Below are 23,393 nucleotides of genomic sequence, written 5' to 3' on the forward strand. Positions count from 1 at the left end.
AAACCGGATGAGCTGCTGGTGTGCTACCAGCCTTAATAATAAATAATAATTGCTAATAAATATTTATTTTCGTAATTTCCTTAAAACTATATAAAATATCTATAAAAAATATCTATAAAAAATATATTACATACTATGTTCTTAATGTGGCAATCTTATTTTATTGCTCGATGTTTATGTGATGAATAGATGTCATCAAGCATCATGAGCCAAATCGATGAAATGAACTCGGCGATACAATGGATCATTTGTAACATATTGTTTGTATCGTACAAGTTGTTACATACATGCGTGGTCTCGATTGCAGATACCGCAGTTAGTATAGATGTGCTTTATAGATTACATGACACACTTTTTACTTGTGAAAGTAGCTTTACACATATCACGTGATTGTTTTTGTTAATAACCAACTAATTGCCTTCAACTGTACGGAGTATCAAAATTATAAAATTCTCTAATTTTATTTGGTACCATATATTAATATAAAAAATAAGCAATAAGTGTGCATGCATAACTTAAACGTTAACTGTTTTCTTATCTTTTATACTTTCTGTAGTTAATTAATATTCGAGCTGATAATATGCAATTTATTAAAGCATAAGCGTTTATGATATGATCTATATTCTTGAAAAGTGTCTATCTTATTGTTACTCGTTTATTTTGATATAGTATTTTCATATATTATTAATACAAATTATTAAATTTCATACAATATGTAATTTAATAATTTGCAAATTTCGTTAATTTTTAAAACGATACTGTATGTACAGAAGAAATAAATTACTAGATATAAAATTTCCCTTATAGTATCACGCTTCACGATAGTTTATAATTAACGACTGAAAAGGTAAATTTATTTTGTGTTTATAGGTAAGAGTCTTATCTATTTAGGAATGGAGCATGTAGCAACATGTAGTAATAATGTACACTTGTCTCTAAACAGACAATAAATAATAGGGATCGTATTGATATCAAATCACAGCTATGCGACAGAACGGTCCGGAACCCAAAGGACAGTACGTGATCAGAAATACTTGGAATTGCCTATTCATGATTTCCTCGCATTTTAGAAACTTTTACACTAGATCACACTGCTCCAGAAAAAAGTTACGAGCACTTTGTAAACTGTTAGTCTCCTAATGCAAACGAAGCTCTTTGGACAGAAATAAAATCAGCGATTTTTGGTTTCAATGCTGTTCGAACAATTTCTTCACTCGGACTTTATTCATTTTGTAACTACAGACTGATTTAGGATTTAATAAATTTTTGACATCATATTGAACAAGGTTAGTCGTCAAAGGTATACCAAGTGGAAACTCAATGAATGTATTGTTGAAACTGAACAATTTATCCCAAAAAGTATACGTAAATGTGAAATTATGTTTGCGACCTTTCGTACTAAGTTATTCCCGTAATCGCATAGTTTGTATGGAAATTTTAAATAATTATTTAGATATTACGAATTTGTTTCTTGGGGAAAGTTGTTCAGTTTTATGAATATTATCAATAGGTTTCAACTTTGTATGCCTTTATGACTAACCTGTAGATATATCAAATACATGTTCTAATGATAATTGTAATTAGAAAATGCAGGTATTCAAATATATAAGATAAATATTTTCGACAAATGGAATAGATGCCTTGATAAATTTAAAATACTTCTCAAAGTTTTCTAAATACTTTTGATGAGTTATTTTTGAATAATGGAGGCACCCTTCAATATGAGTAATATTAAACGTCGAATCGATAAGTTTGGACAACTGAAGCTTGAACTATTGTAGAGTTTGTTGTTCTTCGTTTAATCCTAAGCTATTTTTCAATTGTTGTCTGTATTGTTACTTTATAAAAGATTCAAATATTTTGTTTTAATTAATATGTAAATATTAAAAATTGGCGACTATAATAAGCAAGCGCCAGTAGTTCAATTTCTACATCCAAATTTGTTGGGAAAATATTTATTATATTTACTTTTTACTGCACCAGTTAAATAACACAAAAAATCTGTATTTAAATATTAGATTAAAGTACAGATCGTAATGTAAGTAGATATAATAGTTGCATTAAAATAATAGTTATTCGGGCTTTATTAAATAAATAATCAAACAATTGACTGAAAGTAAAGTTGAAGAAATCCCTTTTAAGGTATAAGTTAGCAATTATATTCATTCTTAAGTATCATATTATTATTATAATTGATGATTTCACTAAACAACAAAATGTTATAAACGAATAAAATTACAAAAAATATTTTTATACATTTTTCTATACCTATAAGTTTTTAACTTGTATATAAATAACTGGTCTACTTTTTGATTTTAAGTCCACGTCTGGCTGCAGCTAGCTTTTGCCATAAATTTGCGATGCAGAAACCGTCAAAATTTGCAGTAGCTGCATTTGAGAAATTATAAGAATATATAAGGTATTATATTAATGTCTTTAACAATTTGTCTAATATTACAAATTTACATATATTTTATAATAATATATTTTATAATTATTACATATATTAATAATTTGAATCTTTAGACTGTGAAATTTACAGAATTCACGCAATATGAATTAGTACTTATTAAAAGACTCGTTACAGAAATGGAAAATGGCGGATCAGTGTAGACTTTCTTTGTTCTTAGAAAACTTATTTATATTGCGGATGAAAATCTAGTTTAATACTAGCGAATTAAATTTTGTAACTAACATAAAAATATCACATTTATTATAAATAATAAAGAATTAGGAATTTGAAGTCTTAGTATGTTCCAACTACAAAATGTATATAAATGTAAATTTATATTTATATACATTTGTACTTATATTAATGTAGGAATTAACATTACACTTATTAAATATTATTTTAATTAAAGTAATTTATTGAGGTAAATATTGCACCGATATTTATAAAATTAGATAGATACGTTTAACTATAAAATATTTTTCTTACGATACTATATATAGATTTCAGAACAACGAAAGGCTAATTAAGAATTGGTATTTATTTCCAAATAAAATAAATTAACAAGAAAGGAATTTTTCTCTCGAAGAAACGAACTAGATTGCGTACAGAAGAATGAAGGGCGGTATTTAATTTTGCTTTAATTGAGAATAGAGCATGTGGCAGCTCTACATATCAAGTAGTATATTGAATTTGCTGTTGGGCTGTCTAAAATTCTTACAGTAATGCAGATTATGTAAAATATTAGGTAATTCTGCAAAAACTGATAACGTGAATTGTTCTTTATAAATTTAAACCAATACATTTATATTATTTGTAATATATACTCATATTTCAAGCATATCTATTTGTATTAGGTTTTCATTTTATATGATTGAATATATATCTAAAATGATTATTGATCAAACGAACGCTATAAAGCATATATACAAATATAAATTCGTACTTCCCAATTGTGCTATTGGTATAGTACCAGCGCATTATTTACGGTTACTGTTGATGTTTTAAGATTTTAGCTCGATTGTTACTTTCCAAATTATAATATTATCATTGTCGTTATCGAAAAGCTTTCTACGTTTCCCTGATTTTTAACTATGAAATTAGTAACGTTATTGTTAAAGATCATATTTTGCGAAAGAGATATTTTAATTTTCAAATTCGAAAGACTGATGTACGAGGAGGTAGATCAAAAATGACACTTTTATCAGGATTTCTATATAAATTTTTTCTTAAGTTCCGTAAAGGTTTAACATAAGTGGGGAAAAAATATTATCTATAACTTTTGGTCAAAAAGGGCATATTAAAAAATATATAAGTTTCATTTTGACAGTTGCCTACGGGTATTTTATCTATATCTAGATATATTAAAATGTACTTAACAATACAATAAATGTAAACAAAACAAGAATGTTCTGAAAGAACAAGAATATTATATATGTACCTACTATCAGTATTTTAGAAATCGCAATTAAATGTTACATATCTAAATGATTAGGTAATTAATCATCATTTTATATAATGTACGAGTTATTATAAGTTGTTCATGTAGTTCTCAAGGAGTTTATTAGATGGATACTTACTAGTAGTTTTATATACCGTTTACAATGTCAATCTCATAAAATTTTAAAATTTATTAGCAATATGTAATTATTTTGCAACAAAGTTATACTTAAGTAAGGATTAATTGTAGATAAGAGATATTTAACAGTTATGTGTTAATGGTATTGCTTTATTGTAAATAGCAATAGATTAATACTACTGATATCTTAATTAAACGAAATTACATTCAACTACAGTATATTCTCAATACTTAAGTACCGCAAACTTTAAAATCGTAAGTTATATTATTTTGTACGATTTAATGACTACGTTACAGGCATTATAAATATAACAGTAATAATAATATATTTTTATTGTATCTCAAAATTGGCCAAACATTGCTGGAAGTTTTTAATATTTATATATGAAAGTTATTTTGTTTGTTATTATACCATGGCTTTTATGAAATTCGAAATGAAGAAAGACGAGTCACGGAATAAGTTAGATACTTAAGTACTAAAATAATTTATATAAAAAATATTATAATATCTAGGAATATATTAATTAATGATCATGTGCAGGTTTTAAGATTATTTGGAAATATGTTTTGTATCTCTCAATTACTCTTTGTGACTAAAATATCAGCAGGTAATTAAAATATAGTAATAATATTTATATTTTTTAAAATATTAAATTAATTAACGAAAATAGCGTTTTATTTATACGTTACATTCCCTAAAACGTTTTATCTGATCTATCATACCAATTTATCAATAGAGTAAATTTAATCATTATGTGAACAAAACTGATAATCGTTCGTATGTGGGCATAGGTGAGTTCTAGTTTCTTAGATGCCTAATTAGGTGCGATGACTCACGAAGTTTATATATATTAACAAAAACAAAAAGCAATCGAAGCAATAAACAAGAAATAGGTGAAGTGAATGGTGAGCCTCCAGATCGGACGCAATAGCACACGTGCTCGGCTGTCGTGATTCTATGAGCCACGACCGATCGCTACCTGACTAACGACCATGCCGGACCTCGATCCACGGCCATATGTTCTTAACTTACACACTAATCGGCAATATGACACTTTTCACTTTAAATTTCCACTCGTGTGCCCGCCCACAACTTATAAATCGTGTACGCGGACTTCTGAATTCGATTCAAAGTTTGCCGAGTTTCCTAAAGATGGGAAAGTTCGTGCGACGTCTGTGATCGGCGCGGACGTGCGATGCCGGGCGGCGGGAGCGAGCGCGCGACCGCAATGCCTTCGTGTAGAGCTTACACTGATTTTTTGTCGGAGGCATCAGGCATCGCCGCCTGCTAGCCGAGCGAGTGCTCCACATTCGACGACCGGTGTACGCGGCTCGAGTACGGCGCACCACTATTATACGACCCCGTGGAACATACACGCATTAACACCCACAGCTTTACTTGTAATTATCTCCTGTATCTAGCTGGGTTACCTCACTTACCTGCCAGGGACTATGTGCCCGCTACAATTACGTACTATTACGCTCTCACAACGTCACACGTTCGCAACACATCGAATAATCGCTCTTATTTGTTCTAATAGCAAAGTCGGTAAGGGAATCGTCTCATATTCGAAACGCCTGATACTATTACTACGCAAATGATCTTGTTTGAATATTAAACGCCTTTATAACAAGTTTGTCATTGTTAATATTATGCAAACGAGGAGCATATTCCTATGAATATGGCTCGTATGAACCGTCACCGTCTGTGCAGCCTATGTGAAGCCAGAAATGCGTGGCTTATTTACTTATATTGGTGTGGTAATGAAGGCATGTTGGAGTATTAAAACCTAGTTTGCAAGTTTTACCATATCGTTTTATGGAAATTAATACACTTTTCAATTCAATAAAACGATAAACAATTTCCTATTAGTAAAATGATTAAAAGAAATCTGATCTAACCGTAAACAATTTAACATTTGAGTTACTTGATTCTCTATTCATATATCAAGTGAATGACTCTATAATTAGCAGGTCCAAACACAAAATCAAGCACATGAAGCGGAAGCCAACGGGAAAAGCTAATATTTTAAAATTAAGCTTACATGTTATCTACAACAAATTATTACACTTCTTTTAATTTGTCTATATGTCATAATGATTTATAATAGTTTTAAATATAATATAAAATATGGGCTATGTTCATTCATGAGGCCCCAGCAGCTATAAGATACCTACTTGAAATATTTTCCCGCTAGATGGTGAATGATTAATTAGAAATAGTTTGTATTTACGAAACCCGAAAGCTAAACCCCCGATAGATGATGAAAGATATATATAATGTTGGATGTACGTGTTCTGACGGTTTGTCAAACAATCCGTGTTTAGCGACACAATTAATTAATGAACAATTTTGTATCTGTCTCCAATGTTGCTGGAATGTATTTTAGATCTATAAACGTACATTTAAATATATCTACAAAGCATCGGTGACAGGGGTTATATTTGAATCATAAATAAGGATTAAGCTACGCCTACAGAATATCTTAACAAATGATCTGACGATCTTGTTTTCACATAATTAAAATAACGTTCGTCATCAATCAATTTTTATACATGAAATATAAAAAAAAACAACTTCTTGCGAATTTTTTCCTTACTTGCAATAAAAAGCATACAAAAAAATGTGTATAAAAAAGTTAAAGCTAAAAAAGTTAACTTCTGAGATTGATCTGAGAGATGGTTTTAATGACCACTCTTTTTAGATTAACATACAATATTTAAGTACAAATATTCTTACTAATATTATAATTTCAAATTGAATTTGTTTGTTTCCTTATAGCACCTTAACGGATTGACCAATTATTATGAAATTTGGTATACACGTACTATATGGGATAGAGAAGGATATGTGCCACTTTTAATTCCCGTCAGTAAACAGATACCGGTTATGCGAATTCACAAGTAAAAGCTAGTAATTAATAAAAAGTGGAACTGTTGGTGTCAATACAAAACTCAATAGGTAATATACTAATACTGGGGGGGAAAGGGATTGTAGGTAATGGGGTCTAACTGACCTATTGCTAGCAATACACCCTGTCAGGTCGGCCTCCACGCGGTTCCTCCTGGAAACCATCGTGGTTAATTCTAGTGGAATTCGTCACGATGGGCTAACTGACCTGCTTTCATTGTCACCTATCATCCCTCACTGGTGCCCCGCCAGCATATACCGATAGCGCAGGCGGGGTTACTATTCATCATTTTACCAATTTCAAAAAAAATATTAATACTGTTATTCTCTAAAGCGATAATTTTTTAAATTGTCTCTGCGATTACCATTCTCTATCTTAACTTTTTATCTAAAGTTGGATTATTTTAAAGATGGAAATTTCGTAATTAGCCTCTTCAGTTCTTATCGACTTTTTTAATTGAATACCGAAATAAATGACAATCGATTATGTTACAAGCAGTATCGAAACAAAATGAGGCTATTTTAAATGTTAACGATTAAAGTCGAGCATTTTTGATTAACGGAAGTAATCGAAACAAACTTGTGACGTGTAGTATAATGAGAGTACCTATCTAATTAATTAAACTTTTTGTAGGTTTAACAATATAGGCAGTGGCGTAACCACCGCAGGGCTAGACGAGGCAGTACCCCGGGAGACCGAAGCTCAGGGGGCCCCTATTATAATTTGAACTAGAGAAAAATTTTCCCACATTCGAAATAAAAAACAAACATCCATCATTCGTTATAAACTGTCGCATTAATTAAATTAATAGAATGTATTAACTTTAAATTACTCGTTTTGCTTTTTTTGGTGGGTATGTAGTACGTACACTTGTACCATGACGTCGAAGTCGACAATAGCGATTGGATACTATTTAAACATAGTACCCATTACTAGGATCTGATTACTTTTATATTTCACACTAGCGGCCCGTCCTGGTGTCGCACGGGTGGACATTTTTAACATTTCCCTTCACTGTTCTGCTCCTATTAATCGTAGCGTGATGAAAAGTATACTATAACCTGTCCAGGAGTATGAAGAATAATTGTACCAAGTTTCGTTAAAATCCGTCGAGTAGTTTTTGTGTCTATACATACAGACAGACAGACAAAAATTTTACTGGTTGCATTTTTGGCATCAGTATCGACCACTAATCACCCCTTGATAGTTATTTTGTAAATATATTTCATGTACAGAATTGACATCTCTATAGATTTATTATAAGTATAGATTATTTTTGCCCGCCCGAAGTCCATTAACAATAACGCCTACAATTTATAAATGCGAGATAATTGCGAACAAAAAGTTAATCTCCTTTTAACAACTGCAAAAAGGAAATGAGAGTTTAATTAAATTGTTTTACTGTGCGCCCACAAATATGATGTTACTTCGTATGTAAATTGCGAGTTATTAGTATTAATTATTGTTATTTTTCCGAAATGCAATTGAAATAAACGAAAAGCAATATTGGATAATAATATGCGACGCGAGTAATTATGAGTAACTTACCCACAATACGTGGAATATTAAGAAGTAGGTACATATTCTGTGATATGAATATTGTGATTGTAATTGTAAATAAAAAAATGTCGTTATTGTAAAATTGCGGGTTTTATGATGATTGTAAAATACTAGTTATCCAGCTCGGCTTCGCATTTGTAGATACATTTTTTTAATATAATAAATAGTCAATATTAGTGGCTAATAATGTAGCTTTCTACAGATGAGATACTAGAGGGAGACTTTGTACAAAAATCGATTGCTTGGGTACCTCTGTCCCATTCGTGTTTCTGCCGTGAAGCAGTTGTGTTTGTATGGTTGTGTTTCGGTTTGAAAGGTGGGATATGGCGTGAATTTACAGGGTACAGAAAAATAATACCTAAGTCCTCAGGAATGGCAACGCATGGGGGGTATCATGGGTGGAACAGTATACTCTGTTATTTCTATGGTAGTGTTCATGTTTATAGGCGACGGTTACCACTTTCCATCAGGTGGGCCGTCAGCTTGTTTGCCATTCTAAGTTGTATAAAAAAAAAGATAACTTTTAAAATCAGTTGAGTTGTTTTGAGTTTACCCATTACAAACAAACAAATAAACAATCAAATCTTTCCTTGTTATAATATTGGTATAAATTGAAAGATCATCATCATCATCATCATCATATCAGCCGTTATCTGTCCACTGTTGAACATGTACCTTGAAGGATAGTTGTGCTTTATAATATTGTTTATACTCTATAGCTAGAGACCAAAATAATACAGATAACACGTGCATGACGAGTTTTTTATTTCAAAGAATGCAATTTAATATGACTACATCCGGACAATATGCTGCCAAATTGTGTGTTATTTAAAAACAGTAATACCAAAAACATGTTTTTAAACACATAAATCGAGCTCAAATGGAAATGATGAAATTTATATTTTAACGTATAGTTTTAATTATTATGTTAATCATGCATGTATAAGTTTAGTACAATAATAATGTACAACTAGATGTTGCCCGCGACTTTGATTGTGTTTAACAATAGAACATGTTGAGTGTCATATGCCCAAATCAACTTCATGTTTGTTTTTTTCATATCCTATAAATCTTAAAAAACATAATATATTTAAAATTTTATTATTGTAACCATTAAAAACCAGTGTTTGAAAACTATAATTTAAATGACAATTTATTCCGACTTTACACCAATTTTCATAATTCGTGTCTCAATAACTTCTATCATGAAAATAAGAAACTACATATGTAGAATGATAGAGGGTCGTCTTAAAAAAAATTCATAAAATAATCTAGCTTTTTCATAAAATAAAATCGTATTAATCTTATAATTGTTGACTTTTATCACACTAACAATAATTTTATATATGTTTATTATATTATAAATCATATATTTAGACCTATATTTAGATACTTGACCTATGTAAATACGAGCTAACGAATACTTACATGAAATACTAATTGGCTATTTACTTAATTGTTAAACATTGGGCTTATACAAACATCATCATATCACTCTTTAACTGTCCACTGCTGAACATAAGCCTTCCCCTTGGTAGGTTTTGAGAGTAGTTGTCACGCTTGGCAGGCGGGTTGGCAACCGTAGTTAGGCTTTGGTGATATTAAAAGGGGGGCGCTGCTGCTCGTCTCTCGACCATAAAGTTCCCTTAGTTACCTCTTATGACACCCACGGGGAAGAAAGAGATGACCCATTCTATGCCGAGATTACACGGCACATAAAGATAATTTTTGCATAAGTATATTGATTCTGGATTCAATAAAATAAAAATTTGTACCTACATTTCCTATGGCATATCGGATTCAAATCCTGCTCGCTTAGGAAAGTTTATAATCACATACTAATTATAGGAATATGAATTTAAAATTTAAATCTGTCTATAACAATTTACGATTAGTAAATTGCAACGTGTCTAATCGAAAATGTTAAGAATTAAATTTATGTGTGGTATTTATAATTATACTCTTTTGAAATTTGTAGATAGGTGTTGTTAAGAATTATTTATAGCATCTTGTTGATTGAAAATCTAATTAGTTCGATCAGAATTAAACTAAAAGCATGTATAAAATGTATAAAAAAGCCATAAGAGGATTTTTTATATTAATGATAAACCTTAGATTATATAGATGGAGTGTTTCCATAGAAATGCTTTAAGAAAAACGGATTAACTTTTTTATACAATTTTGCGTAATAAATAGTTAAGGGTGATTCATTTATAACTTCTATATTTGTTTTATATGTCTGCATCTTTTTAATGCGTAAACACTCATTTTATTTATTAAATTATTCGTCAAGATACATTTTATGCGCAAATATATAGAATACTGATAATAAACAAACGAGTGAGCTAACTGTACAATTAGCTGACAAATGGTTGACCCGTTTTTGAGTCTCGATGCTCTATCTATATAATCTAAGTGATAAACATATATTAGATACAATGATATGATTGAATTTAATGATTAAATTTCTTTTAATTTGTAAACGTACTTAAATTTGTTTAAATTAATAAAAAAATCGTCTCCTACCATTATTATAATAATTTAGATCATAAATATAATTATATAAATTATACCACTATATTCATAAGTGGAATAATATGATAAAATATACGCAACTGTTTTTTGTTTTATTAGAATCGTTATGTTAGAGTTATTGTTCTGTTCGAAGTCGTTAAGGTTTCTAATAAGAAAACAAAGTACTGAACACTGAAATAAATAAAACAAATTTGTAATAAAATCCTGTGTCAACTACTTGACTAGTGCGATTTGCTAATAACAGGAAGATATCTTATGGGGTGATACCCATGTCCAGTAGTCCAGCAGTGGGAATTTAATGAAATGATGGTAAGGCATGCAGTTGTATTTAAAGTTTCCGTAGTAACGTGGTTTTATACTTTTCAAAACTTATAAAAATGCATTCACCATGCTTTAAACATGCATATATTATATCTATCTATCTATATTTACTGCCTTTATGACGTAAATGACTATGATCACACAACATTTTGGAGTCTTATCTTGTACTCATAGTTAAAAAAGTAGGATAGGTTAGATTTGGTTTAGTGAATTGCAGAAATATTATTTTTATTTTTTATACAATCCTTACAATAATTATGTTTATCTATTCATGTTGGCAAATTCTTAGATTTACTAGTTAAGCCAGAGATTTACCAGGATACGAGCTTTTATAGTAATATATATATTTATAAAAGATGAAGACTTTACTGAATATAAACTAGGTTACTACATCAAAATTCCATACGACAAGGCAGACTGCATATATTTACATTTACCGAGATTATAGAATGACAAATAAATAGAATGCACATACAGTTACGTCAGCGAGGAAGTATGTATTACGAAAGAAATAAAAAAGTATATACTTTGAGAGATTTTTTGGTAAATTAATCATAAAAACCTACTTCGAGATAATTCCTTCAATCTTTTTACCTAAGTGTTATTGACAAATTTTAATCCATTGTTATCAACAATAATCGTAAATTAAGTGTATTGTAAGAAATATCAATTAATTTAGGCTGTAAGAATAAAATATTAACACCAACGATACAAATTTATTAATGTAGTTATACCTATGGTAATATTTTACCAAGATCAAAATATTTTTTATAACATTATATAAGTAATTTGTACTTATTGTTTAACGGGTAAGAGTACTGCTTATCCGTTTAACTTTTTTTTCAGCCACACCACAATGTATATTTATATTTTATTTTGAAGTTACGTTACACATTTTTTTAATGATCTTCACAGTTGGCTAGATCAATAACAATATCATGCAAACGGAAATCTCACTAGATACTTGGACTATACCTGTTGTGTAACAGAAATAATAGCCCATCTATATCGTGTCCTGCTTGCAGAGTCACCTGCGCACTGCAGAACTTAATTCAACATCACACAAGATACTATTTACTGTATTAGTAATTACGAGTAAATACATTGAAATAAGTACTTAGTATGTACTAAAATATTAATTACTGTGATGACTATTAAAGTCTACAACACCAATTTATTTACTAGCCATCCATAGGCACATATTCGGCTATTGCATTTAAATTTACTAGGTACTAGTTGCTTTATATTATTAAAAACCTTGTGCCTACTAGATTACTATATACTACTAACATGTTTAGTATAGTTGTTAAGAACAAGAATACTTACACCAATCTTATTTCAAACATAAAATGGCATTGTAGAAAAATTATATATTGTTAACGTGAACTCTATCTGAGATCACAATATCGAGGGAACAATACCAATACAAATATTAAATTAAACATCAAATTCTGCAATAAGTTTTTACATTCTAGCGATGTGAAACGAACGCGGAATTTATATAAAATCAACAATAAATGCTTAGTCTATCTGCAGTGAAACTCACTGATAATGTGTAGGTATTATTTTCTAGCCACGATTTCAGGATAACTTGGGGTGGTTGGCAATGGCAATCACCGGCATACCAGACAGAGACGTTTGTTGAGACAAATTACAGTAGTTTCATTAGCAAAGAAATGCGCGGTTACGAAAATTGGATGCTATTTCTCTTTGTAATACCAACAGATCTCTATTTAATTTTAGTACTTAAGTAACTGGCGGAAGCTTGTATTTAATATATATTTCTCTAAGAGCAGAAAATGAAGTTACAATAAGTAAATTTACGTCTATACTAAGGATTTAGTATAAGAACATTAGACTTTTTTTTAAGAGAAATTTGTTCAGTAAAATTATTGTAAGTGGCAGGATCTAATCGGTATAGTCCTTGTGGTCCCGGCATAGAATAGGCCACCTCTTCTTTTCCTGTATGTGTCGTATGAGGTGACTAATGGGACTTAATGATAGAGGGATGGGCAGTAGCGACCCTCTTTAAACAACTCTAAAAGTCTATCTACTGTTGCCAAACCGTCTACCAAGCGTGGCAACTTCTGGTAAATCTCCTCTTATGAGGAAGGCTTATGTTCAGCAGTGGACAGTTAATAGCTAATATGAAATGAAAAAAATCGGTATATTAGTTATATATTATTACATAATGATTACATACATATTTTTTTTGTAAATTCACGCTTGAAAAGCTGTGGAATAAATCCACAGCTACTAAGACAACATTATTGTTTTCCGTTAATATAGAGTTTATTAATTAAAAGATCAGTAATGTGTCAGTAACAAGAATACAGTGTGCAGTGTTTAAATTTATAATTATAATTAGAGATAATAATTTATAAATAATTAGTGATTAAAAAAATATAGAAAATAATATAAGTAACGGATCAAAGATACTGCTAAGTTTCAGATAAATTTTATTGCTATGTAAAATTGATAGCCGGAAATTTTATTTAATAAAAAACGTTTTACCACTTTAAAAGATGTCCATATTAACAATTTTTCTGATTATTTACGAGCTTCAAATTGTCCGTCTTGGAGAATTTATCGGCAATTATATGATACTGGCTTTGCCTTTAGGCGCAAGTCGAAACAATAAGTGTGAATGTTCACGCCAATATATTACAATATCTGTCTTACAGATTTTGAAGTGAAGAAAAGAGAGAGAGAGACAAAACACAATATTTTTATCAAACAGCTGCCCACAGACATTTTCAACGTCAATACAATAGCAATAATTTTGTTCAAGTAGGGTAAATATTTGTATTGACATAATATTTCGAAGTTTTAATTTTTCAAGTTGTCTGTTCACAAATTTCGTATTGTGTTTAAATTATTAATATTCGTTTAAGTTTTATATTACATATATTACGAATTTAATTTTTTAAATTTAATCAAATATATTGACAAAATATATTATTTATATAATTATTATAAAGAAATAACACCCTAATGACTGAATCATCATCGCTGAGCCAAAATCTAAAGTAAAGTATAAAATACTAAAAAGCAGTAGTTTTTTTTTATAAACGAGACAAGAAATAAGAAAATATTTTGAAAAATTATGTGTATAAATTTGCAATTAAATTTGTATGAAAGTTCGTTAATATTGAACATTTTAACTCGTAATTATTCAAATTTCTGGTGCAAAGTTAAGGCATACAAATTTCGGAATTTTTAGACAACCGCTCTAAATACGTCTCGTAAAAGAAAAAAGGGGACAACAATAGAAGGTAAATGTGCTGGTTAGTAAATTTATTAATTACTAAGTGATATTTAATTGTTTTAATGGAAACTTACAGCTATAATAACTTTATAATTAAACATAATATAACAACAGTAAGCCAAATAAAAGCTATCATTTATAGTTAAAAAAATGGTATACTTAAAATCTAGATAAGTAATGAATGGACAAACACAAGTTATATATTATTAAAATAATTGGGTGAATAGTTTGCGATGATTAAATAGACGTACAATTTTTTCCAACAGAATGGATTTGCTCGAATCCGTAATAAATAACTAGTACAGTATAGAACAAGATTAAATAAATGTTACTAATCTAAATTAAATGTCACGTCTGTCAAATCTATTTCTATAATTTATAGACGTAAATTTTTAAAGAAGTTTACACACGATGCCATAAAACTTCTTTAAAATGAAATTTAAAGTTAGTAAAATACGCTCAAATGCGAGACTTACACGACATGCCTGATTCTTCGAATTTGGTGAAAATTTAGTCAAGCAAATATCAAGCAAACAGAAGTTTAGAGCCGTTGTAAATATAATTGTACCCATTCCTTGTCCATTAAGTTTCCTTAGTCGACTCTTACGACACCCACGGGAAAAGGAGTGGCCCATTGTATGCCGAGACCACACGGCAATAGTCGGTCGGCGGTTTATAGTAAATAATAAATTCATTCAATCACGTACTTATTATTGATGTTTTCCGGAGAACTTTGCACGCAATGTCTATTTCTTCAGACTTTACACTTTTTGTGTAAAAATCATCGCATTGCATTAGGGAGTATTCACGGAGACCAGCGGGTCTACCATGAAATGAAATTCCGAATTTTCGGATTAAACTTCGTGTTTTTCTTTATACCAAAATCGAACCAATAAATGGAGTTTAACATTTCGTTCGTCATACATCCTAACATAAAAGACATTTTTAATATTTCCAAACGGCATGTATTATGTAATTTAGTTTAAAGGATATGATATGGCGTGAATTTACTGGGTATAGAGGAATAACACCTGAGTCCTCAGGAATGGCAACGCATGGGGGGGGGGGGGTATCATGGGCGAAACAGTACACTCTGTTATGTCCATGGTACTGCTCATGTCTATAGGCGACGGTTACCACTTTCCATCAGGTGGGCCGTCAGCTTGTTTGTCATTCTAAGTTGTATAAAAAAAAATTCCACATCAGATTTGTTTTCGTTTGGTTTCGAAATTTCGGAAAACATTTAATGGTAGGCCCTCAGTAGTAGATAAAAGTCAAAATAGTAGTGAGAAAAATATCATCAAAATTTGAAGGGAACGATTATAGTTGTTTTCTTAGCTATAGCATCTGTTGAGTTGCTATTTTAAATGAAAAGATATTTCCTAAAGATTTATATAAGATTACACGCTAATGACAACACAAAGCAGTTAAAAGCAAAATAAAGAATTTTTGCCTTTTTTAATTCCTTAACGAATTTATGCATACTACGCAAAAAATCTCAGTTGCGAAAATGGCTATGGGAAAAGTGGAGTATTGCATTAATAACTATAAACTCTATTAGTTGCAAAGCAAACTGAGTTTTTGTCTTTATGACTACTTATACAAAAGAAACTCCGTAAAGGCGTAGATAGACAAAGTAAATGTAACTCACTACACCGCCCAGTGTCGCGATCAGAACATTTCAATAACATTTAAGTGTAGCAATAACATTAACGCTGCAAGGGTGATCCAAGAAATCTCATCTCTTGTAATAATATTAAAGCTATATTTGTCTTGCACGCGTATGGAATTTCAAACATGATTTGGCTTCGCAACGTGCCTTACGTTGCTTTTATTAAATGTTGACGCTTCAAATTTCGCAAATGTGTTTTAAATGTGTTTATTATTTAGGCTCGTTTATTGGCAGCGGGTACGAGTACAATCGCATTCAGTGCGTTTACCTATACGAACATTAATAGTAATACATTTTTAACAAGACTAAACAGGAAGGTAAGGGATTGTTAGTAATAGTGACTGAGAATCCCATTGCTAGCAATATACCCAACCAGGTCGACCTCATGGTCATGGTCATATCATGGTTAATTCCTGATGAATTCATCATGATGGGCTAACTGGCCTGTTTTTATTCTCATCTATCACCGTTCACCGGTGCTCCGCAAGCGTATACCGTTAGCGCAGGTGGGGTTACCATACCATTTTCACCCATAAAAAAAAAAGACTAAACATGATTTGTTTACACACAATAAAAGCTATTAAGTTTAGAGTATGTAAATATGTTTCATTAGACGATCTACAGTACTTACTAACAAAGATTTTCCAGAACTATGCATGAAATAGACGTACGTTTCATAGGGGCAAAGCAGCGGGTTTTGTTTGTTTTTGGTACAAATTTATTTGTGTTATATATAGAGTAACTGAACGCATATAATAAGTCGCAATTCAGTAATTGTAGTTAGAAGTACAGTAAAGGATATACATAGAAAGTACTTATCTATTTATTATTTATTAGAAAGTACTTATTTATCGTATACCTATATATTTATATATTTTTTCAGTTTATAGTACATTTATTTCCCAAATTACATCCAAATTTGTATAACTGTAATATCATCAATCAATCAATCAATATATATAATAAAATCGTAACTGGTCGTTGTCTATACATGGAAGATATATAAGGAAAACTATTAAAGGGAGCTTTATAAATGCAATAGAGTCTCAAACAATGATTTTTAGAATTTTTGTTTGTTGGTACGTTTGGACGCGCTAATCTCAGAAACGGTTTAACCGATTTGAATGCAATTTTTACTAATGCGTTGCGGTTTGCTCTACTTAACGTTTAGTGTTTATTTGAATTGGTTCATAAACAAAAAAAAATATATATCAATCTAAAGAATCACATATCAAATGCTATAAAATAATCGATCAGTTGAATTAGCTGAAACTATATGAAGGTAGGTTATACAATATATCATATTTAAACTCAAAGGATATTGTATGTAACGATTCACGTAGGTAGCACCGCGGGAAACAGCTAGTATTATTTAAAGGGGAATTATTAGAATAGAAGTATTAGTTTAAAAACTTATTTTTATATTTTAACAATTGCCAGAAACGACAAACTGTAAGTTCTTAAATTCCCGTTATTCTTCCTATAATATCCCGGTATCCGTTATGGCTAATGTAAAAAACGTAAATACCTATACTTGACACACGTCGTAACATTATTCTTAAATTTGTTGCACATTTGTTTGGCAGCCTGGTGAATTGAGCGCGCCAGATGCCACACGCAGGGAAACTCGATACAACAAAAACAATAATATTATTCATTTGGGTTATTTGAATTGTTTTAAAATATTAAATATAAATAAAAAAATCTCATTTTATATCTAACTTGCTGAATTAGTATATAAAGTATCCTATGTGCTAAGTTACCAGTGTACAAAATTTAATTCAAATTCGTTCAGTAGTTTTTGCGTGAAAGAGTAACAAACATCCATCCATCCAAATTTCATATTTTTTATGCAAATTAGTATAGGAAACAAGCTGACGGCGCGCCTGATGGAAAGTGGTAACCGTCCCCTAAAGACATGAGCAGTACCATGGACATAACAAAGTATACTGCTAATTCCATGATACTCTCCATGCGTTGGCAACGCATTCCTGAGGTGTCAGGTGTTATTGCTCTGTACCCTGTAAATTCACTGCCATATCCCATTCTTCAAACTGAAACATAGGCATGCAAACACAACTGCTTCATGGTAGAAACACGAATGGGACAGAGGTGTTAAGCAAATGACTATTGTACAAAGTCTCCCTCTGGTATATTTATTAATAGGATTAATAAGTTAAGCAACTCTGCTTACCTTATTTCACATACCTAGAAGGTACATTAGAAATTACATTTTGCTCGACAAAAAAGCAAGCTCAGTCGTGAACACACTTGGACCGATAGACGACAATATTTCATAGATACATTACATAGAAAATATTTCAATTTAAATCGCGTGTTTACAAGTGAAACTTTCTTTATAATCTGCAAAGAACAAGTGCAGCTACTAATAAATAGTAAATCCTATTCTTAATGCAACATTGATTATTGCACCACCATAGGGCTATTTGTTAGTGTAGTAATAATGTTAATTTGAAAATTACTAATAACTTAATAAATTTATGTTTGTTAATTGTAGACTCAAATTGAACATAAAAATATAGGAGAATAACCACTCAATCAACTTAAAGCCATCTGTGTTTGAAATAAACTTTTTGAATAAAAAAAAATACGCAAAAATTTACAACATTTTTGCTGAAATCGATGTATAATGATAATAATCTAAATTCTAATCTGTTATAAAAAATATTTTCTTTTAAAAAATTTTTAAGGAGTAGAAGCTACGTTAATATGGATAAAGAAAGAAATCGCATTGCACAAACCCTTGGCACATACAAATATTATTCAAATAAGTTCAATATCTCGGAAAAAGAAACTTTCTATACAAAATTTTACAAGTTTGAAACTTCTACCTTCTGCATTGAATGGTGTGTGTGTAACAAAAAATATCTATAACCTATCTATACTACGTTAATATAATGTTGCTGCTACGTTTAGAATCAAAAAGACTGTTTCTTATTTTTGTTATAGGTTGGTTTTTTTCAAATAGTAGCTTTTACTATTTTAGGTAAGAAAAATAGATAAGAGTAAACAGTAATGATATAATGGCACAATAATTTACAATTATTTAATAATATATTTTAGGAATATTTGATAATGCATTATTATACCTAATAAAATAAATCACTTAAATATTTTTTTATTAAAATGTTTATTAGATAGGTGTCTTCTTTTTTTTTCAGGAAGCTATAGAAGCTTAGAAAATCTTAGAATAAAAAAAGACAAAATAACATTAACAATTCGTTCGACAAGAATGCAACAAACACTTTATGTCAAACGCTGTCATTCGAGTGTGAGATGTTTATTTTGAAAAGCGTGTTGGTCAGTGAACGCGTCCGCCGGCATGCTTTCAAAGATAAACGACTTAATTCCGTAGCTGTCGGGATCCGGGCATATCCGCGTCCGTACTTCTACAGACTGGTACAAATGATTCATTGATTCAGCTTTAAAATTCACTCCCACAAAGCGGAAGAAAGTGATTAACATCAGAGACAGTTCACATTTTATATGCAATTAGATGGAGTCAGATTAATTGTTTGCAGATTGCGTTCTACTGAATCTTAGATTTTGTTTTTCTCCTAAAGAATTTTAACTAGTTCAACAAATTAATGCAAAACGTGCTTAGAATTACTTAACTTTTTAAGCATTACATTTTGTAATTTATGAAGAATATTTATGGTAAAATTAATTAGATAATAATATTTTTTTGAGTAAATATATAAAAAATTTCTAATTATATTGGTGTATTTAAAATCTAAATAATAATATAAATAAAATAATAAAGTTACCGATTTAGTTACCTATTTAAAAACCTATAAATAACCTTTATCTCATACAAATTTGGTGTTATTGTCATGCCACTTAAGATATACTGTTCTTGGCCATATTTCTTATTTACCTATAATATTAGAACAAACAAAAACATTTTTAGAAGTTATTTCCTTTACTTGTTTTGTTTGCAATGTTTTTTATTTTGTCCACGGCTTGACCGAACAAATAAGCTCCCAATACGGTTTTCGAGAGAAAATTGATTTTGTGCTACTGCCTCGCGATATTAAGAATTTCCCTTTTTACTTAAAAAAAAAAGGGCTTATTTTTCTGACTGCTACAAGATTTATTTGTGTTTACATTTAAGTACATTTACTGGTAGCAAACAAATACGTGTCATCGTATATTAAACAGGAATAAAGAATACATAATCGATAAAAAATGGCTTAACCAGCCTTATCATAATTCACTGAAGAGGCACCAGGGACGTATATGGACGTAAACAATCAATCTTATTTCCAAACACGTGCTATACGTTACGGATATAATCAACACTTGGTTGGTGCTGTGTGTCAGATTTATCGCTTTATCTCTTTAGGCCCCTGGCGTATCCTACAAATTTAAAATTTATGTTTTAGGTAGTTACTGGATTACATTATGACTATAGAAATTTCATACAAAGGATGTATTATTAACATATTTACCTAATCTTAAATTATTCAATTTAAAATTTTGCTTCGCAAAAAACGGCGATCTTGCCAATATTACGCATAAGATTAATACGGGTGTAAACTCTTTGTAATCAATAGCTAAAATAATTACTAATATCGGTTTCAAATTGGCAATGTTATCGCGTAATATATAGTTATACTAGCTGACTCGGCAAACGTTATTTTACCATATACATTATTTTTAGAACTGTACATGAAAATATATTGTACTACAATTACTATATTGGATTGCCATCTTGCAACCCTATTGCAGCATATAAAAATCGCAATTAAAATACAGGGGTTGATCGTAAAACGATGAAAATTTAAAGTTATATGTATTTTTCAATGCTTAGTTGTAATAAACAAAAATTAAAAAAAATGTCAAAAAAATAAAAAAATAAATTTTTTGGGGAGGGTCACCCTTATCATTGAGGGGTATGAAAAATAGATGTTGGCCGATTCTCAGACCTACCCAATATGCACACAAAATTTCATAAAAATCGGTAAAGCCGTTTCGGAGGAGTTTGGTAACAAATACCGTGACACGAGAATTTTATATATCGTCAAACGCCATTGGCATAGATAGCATTAGTCGTAATATGATTTTACCTATCCTTGATATCCTTTTACCCACCATTACCTTACTTTTCAACAATTCCCTGTCCTCCGGTTTCTTTCCTTCAGCTTGGAAAGCAGCTTTCATAATCCCTCTACCAAAAAAGAAACTTCCTTCCTCGTTCTCAGATTACCGTCCAATTTCTATACTCCCTTTTCTATCCAAAGCCTTAGAACGCCTTGTCCAACAAAAACTTAACTTTTACCTATCAAGAAACAATCTCTTAAATCCTCTTCAATCTGGTTTCCGTCCTGGTCATAGTACGACTACTGCTCTTATTAAAATTTCTGACGATATCCGTTTTGGCATGGAGAATTCTCAATTAACGGTCTTAACATTATTGGACTTTAGCAATGCCTTTAATACTGTAGATTTTGATATTTTGTTAGGATTGCTAACCTCTCTCAACATATCTCCAACGGCAATTGACTGGTTTCGTAGTTACCTGTTTGGACGTCGGCAACGTATTCGCATTGATGACGTTTTATCTTCTTGGTGCCATACATCAGCTGGCGTGCCGCAGGGTGGCGTCTTATCTCCTCTTCTATTTGCCTTATTTATTAGCACTATCACTTCGAAACTTCAGTCTTCCTACCACCTTTATGCAGATGATTTACAGATTTACTCTTTAGCCCCTCTGGTTGATATCTCTTTAGCAATATCTACTGTTAACGCCGATCTGGAACGTATATCTGCCTGGAGTAAATCTCATGGTCTTGTTATAAACCCCTTGAAGACACAAGCCATTATTATTGGGAGTCCCATACTTATTTCCAAAATTTCCTCGACCAGTCTTCCGCCTGTGGTTTTTGATGGGGTTATGATAGATTACCAGAAAAAAGTAAAAAATCTTGGCATTATTTTTGATAACACTTTGTCATGGTCTCCACAAATCTCGGAGGTCAGTAAAAAAATGTTTGCTGCAACTTTTGCCTTAAATAGACTACGTAATTTCCTCCCAGTTAACACCAAAATTGCGCTCGCACACACCCATTCTTGATTATGCCGACTCATGTTATTTAGACCTCACCGAAGATCAATTAAACAAGCTTGAGCGTCTCCAAAATTTATGTATCCGCTTCATATTTGGTCTTCGCAAATATGATCACATTTCTCAATTTCGTACTCAACTCAAGTGGCTCTCTATCCGTTTTCGTCGTAATCTGCATATCCTGTCTCTTCTTTACACAATCCTTTTTAATCCTGCTGCTCCTGATTATCTAAAAGACCGATTCTTGTTTCTCAGTGAGGCTAATGATCATACTTTACGCAGTGTCAATAACCTCCGACTTAAATTTCCCACTCATTCTTCTTCCTTTTATTCTAAATCCTTTACTGTTCAGGCAGTTCGTCTATGGAACTCACTACCTACCTCTATTCGGTGCGCTCAAACTCTTACTAGCTTCAAAACCTCTGTTAAATCTTACTACCTCTCACTTTAGTACTATTTTCCTGTGTTCTCTCTTCGTTTTCCTTCGTCATTTTTTTCTGTTGTGTGTGTCTGTGTATGTATGCTGTTAAGTATGTGTATGTTATGTATATATTTAATTGTGTATATATTATATATGTATGTGTATGTATGTATGTATGTTATGTATATATTTAATTGTGTATATATTATATATGTATGTGTATATATGTATGTATGTATCTATATATGTTTGTATATGATAATATTTATATAATAGTGCGCCACCTACTCTTTGTCTTTTTCTCAATGTCCTCTACCCAAAGGTTGTCTGGAAGAGATTGCTTAGCGATAAGGCCGCCTTTTGTATCACTTCTCATTAATATTTACTGTATTTGTTATTTCTCTTTTTATTTGGTGCAATAAAGTGTAAATAAATAAAATAAATAAATAAGATAAATATTAAGTATTGGTGAATTTGCTTCTCTACGCTCTATTCCTTTTTCTTTTTAATTAGAATTGTATTTCTAGTTTTAATTGGTTAACATTACCATTGTTTATATATGGTATAGCGTAAAATTAATTTAATTAT

At 30.7% G+C, this 23,393-nt stretch overlaps 1 protein-coding gene across 2 annotated transcripts in view; it reads right to left on the bottom strand.

The window, feature by feature from the left end:
- Positions 1 to 23,393, bottom strand: part of LOC113509606 (monocarboxylate transporter 10-like) — a 146,213-nt gene that overhangs the window by 38,731 nt on the left and 84,089 nt on the right. Inside the window, exon 1 of one of the 2 annotated variants that reach the window (XM_026892966.3) lies at positions 5,062 to 5,326. The exons of the other annotated variant lie outside the window; for it this stretch is intronic. The gene's annotated coding sequence lies outside the window, so the exon portion shown is untranslated. Of the gene's footprint in view, positions 1 to 5,061; positions 5,327 to 23,393 lie in introns of those variants that run through there. 2 annotated transcript variants of the gene reach the window in all.

The sequence above is a fragment of the Galleria mellonella genome, unplaced genomic scaffold, assembly GCF_026898425.1.
Source record: "Galleria mellonella isolate WM207_F2 unplaced genomic scaffold, CSIRO_AGI_GalMel_v1 utg57, whole genome shotgun sequence".
NCBI classification, from domain to species: Eukaryota; Metazoa; Arthropoda; class Insecta; order Lepidoptera; family Pyralidae; genus Galleria; species Galleria mellonella.